We start from the raw sequence: 15,855 nt of genomic DNA, 5'->3' as shown, positions 1-15,855 counted from the left end.
TAAATATGCTTTAAACCTCATCATTTGTTATCATAGTGTAGAACATAAAAAAGTTGATAAAATCTCATGTGAAAATTTAAAAACTGTTAAAAACGTATATTTCTTTTTCTTCCCCTCCCAGTCCTTCCTTCCTTCCTTCCTTCCTTCCTTCCTTCCTTCCTTCCTTCTTATGCTGCAAGAGACTAACACAGCTACTTCTTTGAAAACTACCACATGGCTTTCTGTGTATGTTTGCTAGCATACATTAAGTTGGTAACACTTTTCTCTGATTGCCCTAAAAAGTTACAGCACTTTTATATCTCTAATGATGTGCTTACCACCCCAAGCAGATTTAATGGGCTAGTTGCAAGCAATGTTTCCTCTGCCTTTCATATACCAACACATTATAGCAGTAAATGCAGCATAAACAACAGAAGACACATCTGCCTTGAGTCCAGGTTTTGCGGGGAAATGCAGAATATAAATCACCATCAACAACATCATAATCATTACCAAGCCCTCACTCCACATTCTGTGCACATCAACTGTGGCTTATTGTTACTTCCTCTTTTCTCTTCCCACAGTAATATTTCTTCTTCCTTCTCTTTCAGTCACATTTCCTGCCATTTATTGTTTTGCAATATGTACTTCATTCTTGTTTTTCCAATACTTTCCCATCTCCTCTCTGATTTTGACTTTATTAGAACAGCTTACTATTATAACATCCAAACAGCTCTTTAAAATTATTTAAAGCTATGTTTTTATAAACTTTCAGTCCATATCTACTGTTATAGAGAAGTCAATGCAGCAGACTTCACTGTTTTTGTTAGAATAATTCTACACACAGCCCTTATTTATTATACAGAAGAATCAAATCTCCTCACCCACTCAGATAAGTAAGACAAACAAGTTAATTTATATAATGAGGGTTATAGGCTCAATTTAGCCATAAAAAGAATGGGTGACTCCCACCTGTCCTTTAATCCTAAACTGAAAAGTGGCATTGCGCTTGCATAAGCTTTTTAAATTTTCAAAGTTAATGTGCACCCAAAAGGAAGATCAAAAGGAAAAATGTAAAATGCCATCATTAGGCATTTTATGTCAACAACTGACATTAATATGAACTGACAAAAATTATCACATTCATCTGAACAATATTAACTTTGCTATGGATGTTATATCAGATAAAATACTCGAAGTAGAATAATTATTAAGAAAAATACATTTTTATGCAATGGCGGCTAAGGTTTTTAAAGAGAGACATCTTCAAAATATTACAGAACAATGAAGCAAGTCAGAATATTTTATTAGCTAATGAACTTTGCCATCCACTATCATATTACCAAAAATATTCAAGTGAATGCTGTTTCTTGATAATATTAGAATAAGGTAACATGAATTCAGATAAAATTATATGAGAAATAAAAGCAAACACATCTCAATCATTAAATCATCTTGATATTCAATCAACAATAGTTGGCTTACAAAACAAAACCCACCTCTTATTCATTAGTCCTCACTGATATATATTACATATTACACACTACATACTAAATCCTTGCTTCACATGTCAGAAAGTCAAAAAAGGTAAGGCTGTCCAAAAAAAAAGTCTCAAAATAAAGAGAATAAACAAGCAAAAGGACCAGAGTGGTAGAATTCAAAGATATAGCCATGTTAGTCTGAAAAATCGACATGCAAAGGGATCTTGTAGCACCTTTGAGAGGAAGTAGGCTCAAGTCTATAAAAGCTCATGCTACCAACTTCTTTCTTAGAGAGTCATGACTTCAAAAGACCGGCATAAAGAGCCGGCCTGGGGGGCAGAATGGGGGTGTGGTGTCCACAGGTTAGCCTCCCAGATGCTGCCCCCATGCTGCCTACCAGACCAGATGGCAGACGGTGTCACAACACATATTCAGAGCAGCCCTTACATGCACTATGCTGAAGAAGCGGCGAAAAGCCGCCACTGTGGCTAAGGCGCCCTTTCCGCATTGCAAAAAAGAGCCACTTTTTGCAGCTCCTTTTCATGCCATGGAAATGGCAGATCAAGGGCATGGTGTGTAGTTGCCACGGCCCCGATCCGGCAACAAAAGAGGCGGCTACAGGCCACCCCTTAGGGGTGGTCTGTCCAGCCCCTCAGTCTCAAAGGTGATACAGCAATGGGTTCCTGAACACTTGGTCCTCCAGGTATTTTAGGCTTCAACTCCCAGAAGCTCTAGCCAGTTTGGCCAACAGTCAGAAATTCTGGGACCTGAAGTCTAAAACATCTGGAGGACCAAGTTTTGGGAATCACTGTGCTACAGGATCCCATTGCAAACAAAAGGAACAATTAAACAAAATGGTGAATTCACAATGAAATCTTTGGAGTAACATTATGTGGAATGAGGTGAGCACAGGAAGTTATCCTCTGATATTTCCTCACAAGCAGAACTCAGCCCCTTCCCAAAAGCCCCATCTTTATAATACTTCCATATTATAGATGTATGTGATTACCTATTACCCAACAATAAGTAGTCCAAATGAAGCAATTAAGTTAGGTCTACCATGATTTATATTTTTTAAAAACAGAAATGATGTTCTCTTTCTGCAGTCAACATCCTGGAATATAGCTGGCAATAATGATAAGAACAATCATAACAGTCCTCACCCTTAAAAAGAAATCTGTTACTTACAGATCACTCAAATTCAGATGCCGGAAAGACTTTCGGGACAAACTTGAAAGTTTATTTCTTGACAGGTTACTGTAAAGAAAAGTAACAATACTGTGATTAAAAATGATGGTTTGAAACAATAACTAAAACATTATAATCCAGATCCCATTAAACTTTATACTTCTTCTGGATCATAATGTCCAAAAATCATACAGTTTGTATTTTCTCTTGACAACTAGTATGAACATAATGGAAATGTATTAATTCCAAATGGTCTTAGAACAGGTCTATTCATGTAAAGAAAAAAATGGTGGATAAAATGTTTTCAAAAGAGCTTCTCAGATGTTGACTACATGCTCAATTTATTCATAAACAAAATACACATTTATCATATCTTCTTTGATCCTTCATTGATGCCTGACCATGTGCCAACTATCTTCATCTTAAGCCTTTTCAGATATCCTTTTCAAACTGCATGTACAATGTGTGCCCACATGAAAGATCACAGCAGTCATTAGGCCTTTCACGTCAATTAAGCATTTACTGCTTCATACTGTAAGAACTTTAGTACCTTCCACCAGATTGAAGATCAGAGACATTCTTGCTCTAGACTATGTTCACATGGGCACCTACGCTGTGGGAGGCAGATCTTTACTAAAGGAGAAATAAAGTGGCAAAATATCAAGATTTCTGAAGCAGAAAATACTTTGAGTTTTTCTCCTTCAGATTTTGAGTGGCCCCCAGGCTGTTAGGCTCTATGCCTGAACAAACTGGTTTCTCAGTAGTCGCTTCTCTTGTCGCTCCTTTTATTTGGTTCAACCCCCCTCCCCCAAATTTTGGAAAGCATCCACCCCTTATCTAGGGTTGAGAGCAAGTATATGACCTTTCATGACCTTCCAATGGTGCATCCTCCCCCTTTTGTAGTTCTGGTGGAACCAAGAGAAGTGCTAAATAGCACTTTCAGTTATAGCACACCATGAAGAGCAGGGGTGAACATGCATGCTCCAAGAGCTAAAAAACTACTCTGCCAAAATTTGGGTCTTCTATGGCACAAGAGTGTCATGGACATAATCGTGGCCAAACTTTTGAGTGACCAGAAATAGCAACACATTAGTAAGGGTTGCTTCCCAGGCCATGGCTGTCTAGGGTTGGGGCACTTCATTTAAAGACACTTTTCAGAAAATGCCACTTGACTTTATCAGCTAAAAAAAATCATTGGTGCCAGAGTTTGGGGAACTGGTACAAGTTCAAAGGGCTGAAATGGATCCAGAAATGGACATGTGCTTCCTATAGGTGACATGATTCCTATCCCCACTAAAGAGGAAGAGAAAAAGTTATGGTCATTAAAAGTGAAAATGTGAAAGCAGCATCATAGTCAACTCTTGAGCTATTGTTATGCAGATGCTAATATAATGGAGCATAAAAGGAAGAATTTAAATTCACATAAGAGAGCAAAACATATTGTACTGGTCATTATGGGATACTGGCTTGGTTTATAAATATTATGAATTATAATTTAGCATTATGTGTATGAACCTCAGGATCGTATGGTCCACCCCACCCATATCCACTGTTATTGCTGTATAGAGCAGATTGGAAGCCCTTATGTCCATTCCTTTAAAAATTCCTCTGAGTTACAGAAGGGCCCATTTCTGCTTTTAGAATTCTGTTTGGAATTCAAAAATGATTGCTGCAACTTGGGTGACAACAAAACATTCTGTCAAATTTTAAAGCTTCTGTCATAATGTCCCGATGAGTTATGGCAAACAGCCTTTTTAATGTTGACTTGAAATCTGGACACTGCAACTTGAATAGCAACCAAAAATACTCTGTTAAATTTGAAGACACCTAACATAATTTCCTGAAGAGTTATGGGAACCTATTTTGAGGATCTGAAAGTGAGCACTACGGCTCAGGTGAAACCCCAAAATTATCTTAGGGTGCTGCCACACTGCAGAATTAATGCAGTTTGACACCACATTAACTTCCATGGCTCATTGCTATGGAGTTTTGGATGTATAGTTTTGTGAGATATTTAGCCTTCTCTGTCAGAGAGCTCTGGTGCCACAACAAACTACAAAGCCCAGGATTCCAAAGGATGGCATTATCAAACTGCATTGATTCTGCAGTGTGGCAGCAGCCTTTGCAATTTTTTATATGCATGGAATGATTTCCTCATGAGTTATGGCTGCCACAGACATTATTCATAGGTAGATATCTGAACAAGAAATCTGTGGTTAACATTATCTGTGTTGAAATGGAATTCTGGGATTTATAGTTTTGTTAGATATTTAGCCTTCTCTGTCAGACAGCTCTGGTGTCACAACAAATCTCATGATTCCATATGCCAGGATCACTAACCACAATCAGGAGTAGGCTCGTGTTAGTAAATCAAGTTAATATTAACCACTATTTTCTAGGTTTGTATATGAATAATCATAGCTAGCTGGAAATAAAAGAAAATCTACTCTTTGTGGATGTGCCAGAGGAAAATATAATAAATGTAACAAATATAGCAGCAGCAGCAGCAGCAGCAGCAGGGGAATACACCAGATCAACAGTCTTGCATATAACCATTTAATTACAATTATGTGTGAGTTATTTTATTTCAATCCCAATTTGAAGAAACACCCTTCTGATAACTATGAGATGATTTCCCTAAGACACTTATATCATGGGGATCGATCAACCAAGTTGTGAGTAAAGGAACTTGTATATAAAGTTCCAATGGCTCTTATTCATTTTCATTGGTTGCCTTCTGAGGGACTGCCTTTCTCTTTCATTCATGCAACTGTGCTTTTTCTTCCTCCTTCCTTCACTGCAATCTCCAAAGTCCCTTTAGAATTTATCAGGATCTTGGACTAAATCCAACTGCTAGTCCCAACTAGACTCAATGGGAACTAGAAGTAGTGTCAAACTATATTAATTCTTTAGTATGACAGCAGCCTTAAAGTAAGAAAACAGTTATGTAAGTTCCATTAAGTCCATACATCTCCTCCAGTTAGAACTAAAAATAGGTTTCAGGCCCAGGTCTACATTACTATTAGGAAAACATTTAAGAAACATGTGAGCAAAATTTGGAAAAGTTATCTTTTTGGCCTAGAACATTGAGAAAACGCCAAAGTTAAGGTTACACAGAGAGAGAGAGAGATACACACACACATACATGACACTCCAATCCTCTTTTCAGAGCAACAGAAAACAAGAAGCTATCATGATATTCCTTCTATTGATTTTGAACTATTGTATTTAAGAAACGAATGGATCAGACTGTAGGACTCCCATTATTACAAAGATACGCTGGGTCCTTGTTATCTATTGGGTTTTGTTCCAGGAACCACCGTAGATAGCAAAATCTGTGGATGCTCAAATCCCATTAAATACAATGACACAGTAAAATTGTGTCCCTTATATAAAATGGAAAATCAAAGTTTGCTATTTGGAATTTATACTTTTAAAAAATATTTTCAAGCTGTGGATGCTTGAATCCATGAATAAAAAATCCGTGGATAAGGAGTGCCAATTCTATTTGGTTTTTTGGTGATACAAAGTCATGATGTATGTGGATACTGAAGTTTTGTGTGATATATATGCGAGATGACGGAGCCAGCTTTTCCACAACTAGCAGGAGCAGTCTCTGATGTTATTGGTTACATTTAAGCAATATCTACAGGAATGTTTAATTTCCTTTGTTTATATTACAGCTGATTTCTGATAATCATGCATCAGCTATGAAAAGGCATTTTGGCTACTTAAATTTCATTCACATGACAGGATAAGAAGTAATAGTAAGTATATTTTAGATAAATGTGTACCTAAAAGGTCTTTACCATCTAACTTCACTGCAATTGTTAAAAGTGCTCACTGCTATTGTTAGCAATCTTACATGATTTACACCGTGGGAGATCAGTTTATTTTTTAAAGGGGTTTTAAATGGAGTTAAAAGGCTCCTCCTGTGAGATGTTTAAAGCCAAAATAGTTTTTTTTTAGCTAGAAAGTTCATGCAATATTATCAATCTTCATTAAAATGTCTGCAAAACAAAACAAGTTTCCAAACCCAAAATGTGCACAAATTGTTGTAAAGAGAAGAAACAGAGAAATGCATAAATGCAAGCTCTCACTATGGTGATGTGAATTGCTCCCAACTAAGGTAGAATTTTTGCCAGTAGTGTTAATCAGGCTTGGCATATACTTTGTTTTCTTTGAATTCAATAAGAATTGAGAATACCAATCAACTTGCCACAACTTTCCCTGCTAATTGCCCTAGCACTTTCTATGGAAACTTGGGATCTCTCTACTCATTTATACAGTGACAAACAAGGATGCCAGGGAAGATGCATTTACATAACATTTGACCTTAGCTCCCTGAGCAGCCATGACCACATCACCTGTTGAATCAGAAACCATGCATATACATGAGATATGTGTCCACATCTATATAGAATCATAGAACCATAGAACTGGAAGAGACCACAAGATCATCCAGTTCAACCCCTGCCATGCAGGAAATCACAATCAAAGCATACCTGACAGATAGCCATCCAGCCTCTGTTTAAAGACCTCCAAGGAAGGAGACTCCACTACACTCTGAGGGAGTTTGTTCCACTGTCGAACAGCCCTTACAGTCAGGAAGTTCCTCCTAATGTTGAGGTGGAATCTCTTTTCCTGGAGCTTGCATCCATTGCTCCAGGTCCTGTTCTCTGGAGCAACAGAAAACAAGCTTGCTCCTTCCTCAATATGACATCCCTTCAAATGTTTAAACAGGGCTAGCATATCACTTCTTAGCCTTCTCTTCTCCAGGCTAAACATCCCCAGCTCCCTGCGTCTTTCCTCATAGGGCATAGTTTCCAGACTCTTCACCATTTTAGTCGCCCTCCTTTGGAGACGCTCTAGTTTCTCAATGTCCTTTTTGAATTGTGGTGCCCAGAACTGGACACAGTATTCCAGGTGGGGTCTGATCAAAGTAGAATAGAGTGGCACTATTACTTCCCTTGGTCTAGACACTATACTTCTATTGATGCAACTAAAATTGCATTGGCTTTTTTAGCTGCCACATCACACTGTTGACTCATGTTCAACTTGTGGTCTACTTGGACTCCTAGATCCCTTTCACACATAGTCTCATTCAGCCAGGTGTCCCCCATCCTATATCTGTCCATTTCCGCCCTCAGTGCAGTACCTTACATTTCTCCCTGTTGAAGTTCATTTTGTTAGCTTTGGCCCAACTTTCTAGTCTATTCAAGTCATTTTGAATTTTGATCCTGTCCTCTGGGGTGTTAGTTATTCCTCCTAATTTGGTGTCATCTGTAAATTTGATATGTATGCATGCAACTGACTGTGAGTGCTTTTCATCTATAGGATATTTGCTTTATACTGCAGTACCTATTTGAATGTACTCAAAGACACAACTGTGTTAGTCTGAAAAATCAAAAGGATTTTGTAAATTGTTGGCAAAGGGATTTTGTAGCACTTTTGAGAATATAACTGAAAGAAAGAAGCTGGTAGCTTTTATAGACTTCAGCCTACTTCCTCAAATGTATGTTTGTATGAGGTGCATATCTGAATGTACATTTAAAAGGTTATCCCCACATCAACTTTCTAATGAAATTGGTCACAAAGCCATACATTTTTGTAAAAGCAGGTCCAGAGTTGAATCAGGTATTAACTGTGCATCACACAGGGCTGGCACATTAAGCACAGTCGGCAGCAGATTCTGGGTTTCATTAAAGGGTAGCAAAGGCGTGTTACAGAGCACCCAAGAAGGGCGCTCTGCCGCCGCCGCCAGTTGCTGCATTCGGAACCGCAGTGGCCAAGCCGCACGGTTCCCGGGCGCAGCAAGAAAGAAGCGCTGAAATGGGGCTTCTTTCTGTGTCCTGGAAGCGGCACCACAAGGCGCTAGTCTCACACTCGCGGCATCACTTCCGCCACACGACGTCCGCTACACATCCACGACGTCAAAATGGCACACACACCCCGGTGTGGACGGGCGCCGCCATTTTGTATGGACTCGGTCTGTACTAGGGTTGAGGGGCGTCCTTCCGGACGCCCCTTCTCAACCCTAATACGCCCTTTTCTAACCCTAATACGCCCCTTCGGCGCATGTGTAACACGCCAAGGACTATCTATCCCAATACCCTGTCATACTGGAATATAAACTATAGCATTTCCAAAAGATGACTATCCAACCTCTGTTTAAGCACCTCCAAAAAAGAACAGGCCATTGTACTCTGAAATAACCTGTTCCACTGTTGAACAGTTATTACAGTGAATAAATTCTTAATGTCTCTTTTCTTGTAATTTGAATCCACTGCTTCATGTTCTTTGAATCCACTGTTTCTCTGGAGCAACAAAAAACAACCTTTTTGTTCCATTTTCTACATGATGTATCTTCAGCTATTTAAATATGACTATCATATCATCTATCAATAATCTCCTCTCAAGATAAACCAGCTCTTTAAGCCATTCCTCATGGGGCTTGGTTTCCAGACCTTTTACTGTCTTGGTTTCCCTTCTCTAAACACATTGATGTTTATCACACTATACTCTTAAAGTGCTACTATTCCACTTTGACTCCTCTAGCTGCCTCCTGTTGCATTCTGGGATTTGCAGTTTTAAGGAGGGGTATTTAGAATTCTCAGGCAGAGACCTGGCCTGAAGAATTCTAAATACCCCTCCGTAAAACTGGCAAATCCCAGAATGCAACAGGAGGCAGCTAGAGGAGTCAAAGTGGAATAGTAGCACTTTAAGAGTATAGTGTGATAAACATCATAGTAATTTGTCAATGTTCTTCTTGAACTATGATGCCCAGAGCTGAACACAAAATTCCAAATGAGGGCTGAACAAAGTAGAATAGAGTGGAGCCATTACTTTGGTCAATCAGGACACTTTATGTTGATGCAACCCAGTAACATACTGTTGACTCATGTTTAACTTGTGGTTATTAAGACCCCATTAGTCACTTATCTTGAGGATGAAGCAAAATGACTGCTGACCACTTTTCTGTTTGATCTACCAACCAGCTACAAATCCACTTAACAATAGTACTGTCTAGCCCCCATTTTACCAGCTTGTCTTTAAGAATATCATGGACTTCTCAGAAGCGTTACTAAAATCAAGACATACTACATTCATAGCATTCCCCCAATCTACCAAACTGGTAAATCTATTTAGGGAGGAGGTTAGTCTGGAATTACATGTTTTGAAGAAACCCATGCTGGTTCACAGTAATCACAATCATCCCTTTCTAAGCACTCGCAGGCTGTTTAATGACACCTTCTACAACTTTCCCTGGTAGTTGACATCAAGCTGTCAAAAAAGCCTTCTTTTTTTTTCTCCTTTTTTGAAGATGCGGAAACAACTCCAAGTCTGCTAGGATCTCTCCTGTTCTCCAAAAATTTTCAATCATTATTGACAGTGACTCTGAGAATACATCTGCAAGTATCCTTGTATGCAGTTTTTCTGTCCCTGGAGACTTGAATTCATTCAGAGAAGTTCTTAATATATTCTATGCTGAATTCCCCTTACTATATAAATTTGTTCTATTTTCATTACATAGACAACATTTCAGGAGAAAACTGAGGTAAATCTTCTTTTTGTTTCCTGTTAGTATTTCCCCATTATCTCCATGCAGTGCCCTTAGTGTAATTTAATCAATTGTTTTACTGCCAGAGGTAAAAAAAAAAGGGGGGGGCGCTTTTGGGACTTTCAGCCTCGTGAAACAAAATCGCATGGCTGGCATTGTATGATGCACCTTGATTTAGGTAAATGAGAAACCATTTCTTTGAAACAGGCATTCATTAGATATATTTCTGAAATTGTTAACAATCCAAAACCAAAAGCAAATCAGCAAGCCACTTCTTTCGTTAAAATACACCTTCATTGTATAACTAGAGTATAACTAACTTCCCATCAGTACCAGTCATATTTACATCTCTTACTGACTTCCTTGTAAAGTACAGTGGGCCCTTGTTATCCATTCAGGTTTGGTGCCAAGATCGCCCCGTTGATAACAAAATCCCAGGATGCTCAAGTCCCATTAAATACAATGGCATAGAAAAATGGTGCCCCTTCTATAAAATGGTGGGATGTAGTAGCTCAGAGATTAAGACACTGACTCTGTTGATTGCAAGATCAGCAGATAAGCATGCAAATGCAAGTTGATATATAGGTACCATTCTGGTGGGAAGGTAAACAGCGTTCTGTGCAATAATGCTGGCCACATGATCAGAGTAGTCTTGGACAACGCTGGCTCTTTGGCTTAGTAATGGAAATGAGCATCGCTCCCTATGATCAGACACGACTTGACAATCTTGTCAACAGGAATCCCTTTACTTTTTACCTTATATAAAGTGTCAAAATCAAAGTTTGCTATTTGGAATTTATACTTTTTTGAATATTTTCAAGCCATGGATGCTTGGATCTGTGAATTAAAAAATCTGTGGATAAGGAGGACCAACTGTACTATCCTATATCTCTCCTTAAATTTGTCTCTTTCTTTCCCTCTTATAATTCGTACAAATATATTATCACTATTTGTTCTACATCTTATATTTGATCAGAGAAAGGTTTTAAGAGGACAGGTAATGTTGCCTTTCCCTTTTCCCTCTCCTGGAATTATATCCTCACACACCTTTCAGTTAGCCCCTAAATAGTAGTGCAAGGTTCCTATTTCAAGACATTTGGAGCCCTGACATTTGGAGGCCTACAAAGCTAAGGATGCATTTCAAAATTTTGTTTCAGGGTCCCACTTGCAATTTTTAAGTAAACTCTTTTTACATCTCCCCACATGGTCAGAAAAAATGTGTTGACGTCTGATAAAACTTTATCTGTTTTGAAGCCATGAAGTGGGTTTTTACTTACATGTACTGCAGGTTGGTATTCTTTAGAAAAGCTTGGCGTGAAACAAATTTCAAGCCTGAATCCACAACAGTTCTGAAAAAAATACACAAGCATGTGTGAGAATTGTCAGATTTTCTTCATTTATATGCATGTACATACATATAGTATTAGTTACATTTATATGCCACCTGAACTCAGGGCAGCAAAAACTCTCCTCATCCATCCCAAATTAATCCTCATGACAACCCTGCCAGGATGGCCAGGCTGAGAAGGACTGGCCCAAAGTCCCCAGTCAGTTTTTTGTTTTGTTCAGTGGGGACTTAAACCTAGATCCCCTGAGTCCCAACCAAGCACACTAACTGCTACTCCACACCACCCCCATGCAGCTCAAAGGTTTTCTAAGGCCTGATCAAGAAATCGTGAAGAATCCTATAGTAGTCTGACTTTTAAGCACTATCAACCAAATTCAGACATCTAAATGAATATCTGAAAGCTTTAGCGTAAAGCTGGCACTCATCCTGTGCATGGAAAGATTTCTCCCTTCCTTGCAATGAGGAAAGGACAGCTCCATCCAAGCAATCTTTTGGATGTACAGTGCTTCCGCATCATGTGCAGGCATGCCATATGCAGCTTTCAGCCATACCACACTGCATGCATGAGACCCATTGTTTTCAATGGGGCTCAAGCATTCGTGGTATTTCCCTTATGTGAGGGGGTCCAAAATGGATCCCCCGCATAAATGAAGGGCTCACTGTATACAGATTTTTTCTTTCACTGAAATAAATGAGGGTCCACATATGTAGAAACTCAGTGGATGCCATTATAGAGCAATACTGAACCAAAGTACAAACTTTACAATAACAAATGTAAACGATTAAACAATATACTCACAAATTTCTTAATCCAATGTACAGTCCCACATCTATTTCATTTATGCTTTCTAACTGCCGCTGGTTCGCAATATAACTATTTAAAAGAAAGAAGAGGGAGGGAGGGAAATAAACATCAGTTAAGAAGGCTGTGTTACTCTATCCTTTTCTTTTTCTAATGTGTGTATGTGTATGCCACTCACAGACACACAGAGAGCTCCCATATTTGACTTTGAAGAAGGAAGGTAAGGAATAAATACTTTCTCCATTATTAGTCTGGTCACAAGACAGACTTGCAAAAACATGTCTATAAACAATCACCGTAACTTGGGAGAAAGTCTTTTGCAAGATATCAGCACAGTAGAATGTCAGATGTCCAAATCTAATTCACCATCCACTATAGGTTTCACATAGTACTCCCCAAGTTCACTATTTTCCTGATAAGCAGAACAGGGTAACTAGCAAATACTATGTATGCACATCTGAACTAAGAACAGAAATAAATTTGAAATTTTAATGTGAGCCTACCTAATTCACACTTCCTGAATCAAAACATAGTTATCCTTAATATCTTAAATTCTCTGAATTGTGCTACACACAAATATACCCCCCTCGAAAATGCATTGTTCTTGTTTGCCTTCAACACATTTCCAACTAATAGTGGCCCAAAGGTGAATCTGCCATGGGGTTTTCTCAGCATGATTTCTTCAGAGATGGTTTGCCACTGCCTTCCTCTTAGACTGAGAGAGTGTGACTTGGCAAAAGTCACTCAGGGGCTTTCCACGGCTGAGCAGAGATTGTCCTGGACTCCTTGTTTTCAAATCATTATGCCACCCTGGCTCTCTCAGAAAAAAATGCATAAAAGTAATAAAATGTATGTATTTTTTAAATATCTATATAGAAAAATGCTATGCCCTGGAGCCATCCGTGTCACCTGGAAACCAATTCCAGAAGGTTCACCCTCCACAACAGTTTTTTTTTAAGGGGGGGCATAGTGGGGAAGGGAAACTGGGCCTTTCATGATTTTATTTGTGAAAGCTGCTGCGTCACAGTCTGTATCCCCACTGGGTCCTGGTCATTATAATGCTGTTTATAAAAAATACACTGGGTAAAAATGTTGTATAATAAGCAAAATTATACACAAAATCTGTAAAAAAAAAATAGTCTTCTTGCATCAGGAGAGATGCACACAATAAAGCATGTGGATTTTCATGCACATTTCTTTTAAAAACACTGGAGAATTGATACAGAATTGAATAAAGCCAACTTAAAATAGAAACAATTAGAGAAATTGGGAGATTTGTTCACTCACATATAAGAGTACCCCAAACACAGAATGCTTTTGATTGGTAAAAGTAAAGAATCACTTGACGTAATGAACTAGAGAAAATATACCCAGCAGAAATCTGGAAAAATATTAGCTGAATTTAACTTTAAAGTTTCAAAAGAAAGAAACATTAAAGGAACCCAAGGAAACCAAAGAAGTGGGAGAAGAATTATCAGGAGATGAATTATTTTACGAAATAAGTCTTTGAATATTTAACTTATTGCTTGGCTTCAATTCAGTTTAAAATGGCCAGGCATTACACCTTTTCCCTAATGTTTCTGATTCTCAAACATCTATTTTAAACATATCTGTTATGTTTTACTGGCTTCAGATGGTCTCAAATCCATCTGTCGTATATACAGTATCTCTAATTCTGTTTAAACAGAAACTCCTCGATCACTGTAAAACTAAGCCAAAATTGGTGTATATAAGGGGACCTGTCACATGCTACATAAGTATCCTGTGCCTCATATAAACAGTGACAGAATAGCAGAACATGAATACGAATGACAGAAAAATAAATGTAAAATAAAATAGAAATTACAAGAGAGGTTTGTTCACAATCTCCTCCCTGCAGCCATCAGCAGCAAACTCAAGTATATCTTTAGTGCTCATGATGAAGGATCAGTGCAAAACCAATAAAATAATGCTACACCCATCTTGAATCCCATTGCGGGAGAAAGGTGGGATATAAATCCATGAAATAAATAATTTACCCCAAAAATGGGGGGCAGACCTGAAAAGCCCCCCTCCCAGCAATGCCACTGTCTTTTTAAAATGTTTGGGGATTAATTCGCTGAAAGGTCCGACAGAGACTGGGTAACATTTGTTAACATCTTCACACTATTCATACCAAGACCAACCACAATGATACTCCAATTTCCAGTAACTATGAGGTTTTTCTTTAGGAAATGGAGCATGCACATATTGTAACACCCAGACACAAGAGCAGAGCAAAACAACCAAGATTCACACAAGACTATGGGAAAAGAGGTTTGGAAAATTGGATAGAAGGCAATTAAGGGGTTAAAGAGGTAATAATTACCAGTTCAGCAGAGAAGTCTGTAGAAAAGACACCACTCATTCAAACAAAGGAGTATGACTAAAGAGCAAACATGGGGGGAAATGTGGAACACTTGGAAAACTCCCAAGGGAACACTAAAAAGGAGATTATCGCACATCATTTTTCACCTGAACCAGGCACAGACTGGGAACAGGCTTGAACGGGTGAAAACGGATGTTATTGCACACAAAAACACCGCTGAGCGTCTACCATCCGTCCCCCAACCGTACTTAGCTATCCAATTTTGAAAGACGGAAGCTTTCTTTCCTTCACAATTGGCTGGCTAAGCATGGCTGGGGGATGGGTGAAGGTCACCCAGTGGCATTGGTGGCATTTTTGTGTGCAATAATACCTGTTTTGACCTGTTCAAGCCCATTTCCAGCTCGTACGCAGATCAGGCAAAAAATGATGTGCGATAATCTCCTAAGAAAGAGTGGACCCTGAACATTAAAGCAGCATCTGAAGATGCATGTGTGTGGGGGGGGAGCAGAGTGTTGGACAGCAATCTGAGGGTAACCTAAAAAGAAGTGAAATTAGGGGGGAAAAACTAAAGGTTTGACAGCAGCCAAGAAAACACCCATAAATTGAACCAAGACAGCTCAAATTTTGGAGGTTATTATACCCACAAATCTTCTATCAGGACATGTGTTTGAATATGCATAATGGATATGGAAAAGCTTTCATGTTTTTTCCTGAGAATGGGCAAACTTTTCAGAAAGCTTGGTGAATTTTAGCCCCAAGATGTCAATGCATTGATAAGATCAGACACAAACCTTTGATGATCAGACAGGAAAGGGATCTCAGTTTTATTTGGACAGATGCTTTCCTTTGTTGCTTTCATTTCCCCTTCCTTAGGAAATGCAAAATAAGCAGGTAAGGGAATGTGTCACATTAGCATAACCCATGATGCTTGTCCTTTTGTTCTATCCAGGCTGGGCATGCCCTAGGTTAAGTGACCCCAAACATGGATGCATTTTTATTTCCTTGGGTCATTATGATCCCCTAAAACATGTATCAGGTCACCGTGACTTCAAGTCATTTTCCCCACTAGATATTAATTATGATTTTACATATATCCAGCAGAAGGGAATGCAAGACCAGGCAATAAACTGTAATCGCTCATCAGTTCAT

The 15,855-nt window shown here is 38.7% G+C and overlaps 1 protein-coding gene across 5 annotated transcripts in view; it reads right to left on the bottom strand.

Moving 5' to 3' along the window:
* Nucleotides 1-12,425, bottom strand: part of NTRK2 (neurotrophic receptor tyrosine kinase 2) — a 414,769-nt gene extending 402,344 nt beyond the window's left edge. The window contains exons 1-3 of one of the 5 annotated variants that reach the window (XM_042451843.1): nucleotides 12,357-12,425; nucleotides 11,487-11,558; nucleotides 2,649-2,717 (exon numbers count right to left, since the gene is read on the bottom strand). The gene's annotated coding sequence lies outside the window, so the exon portion shown is untranslated. Of the gene's footprint in view, nucleotides 1-2,648; nucleotides 2,718-11,486; nucleotides 11,559-12,356 lie in introns of those variants that run through there. The other 4 variants (XM_042451841.1, XM_042451842.1, XM_042451844.1 and 1 more) reach the window with 4 other exon arrangements.
* Nucleotides 12,426-15,855: the final 3,430 nt, after the last annotated feature.

Source organism: Sceloporus undulatus, chromosome 2 (assembly GCF_019175285.1).
Source record: "Sceloporus undulatus isolate JIND9_A2432 ecotype Alabama chromosome 2, SceUnd_v1.1, whole genome shotgun sequence".
In the NCBI taxonomy this organism is placed as follows: domain Eukaryota; kingdom Metazoa; phylum Chordata; class Lepidosauria; order Squamata; family Phrynosomatidae; genus Sceloporus; species Sceloporus undulatus.
The sequence above is the reverse complement of the archived record's forward strand: the minus strand, read 5'-3'. Positions and strand labels throughout refer to the sequence as shown.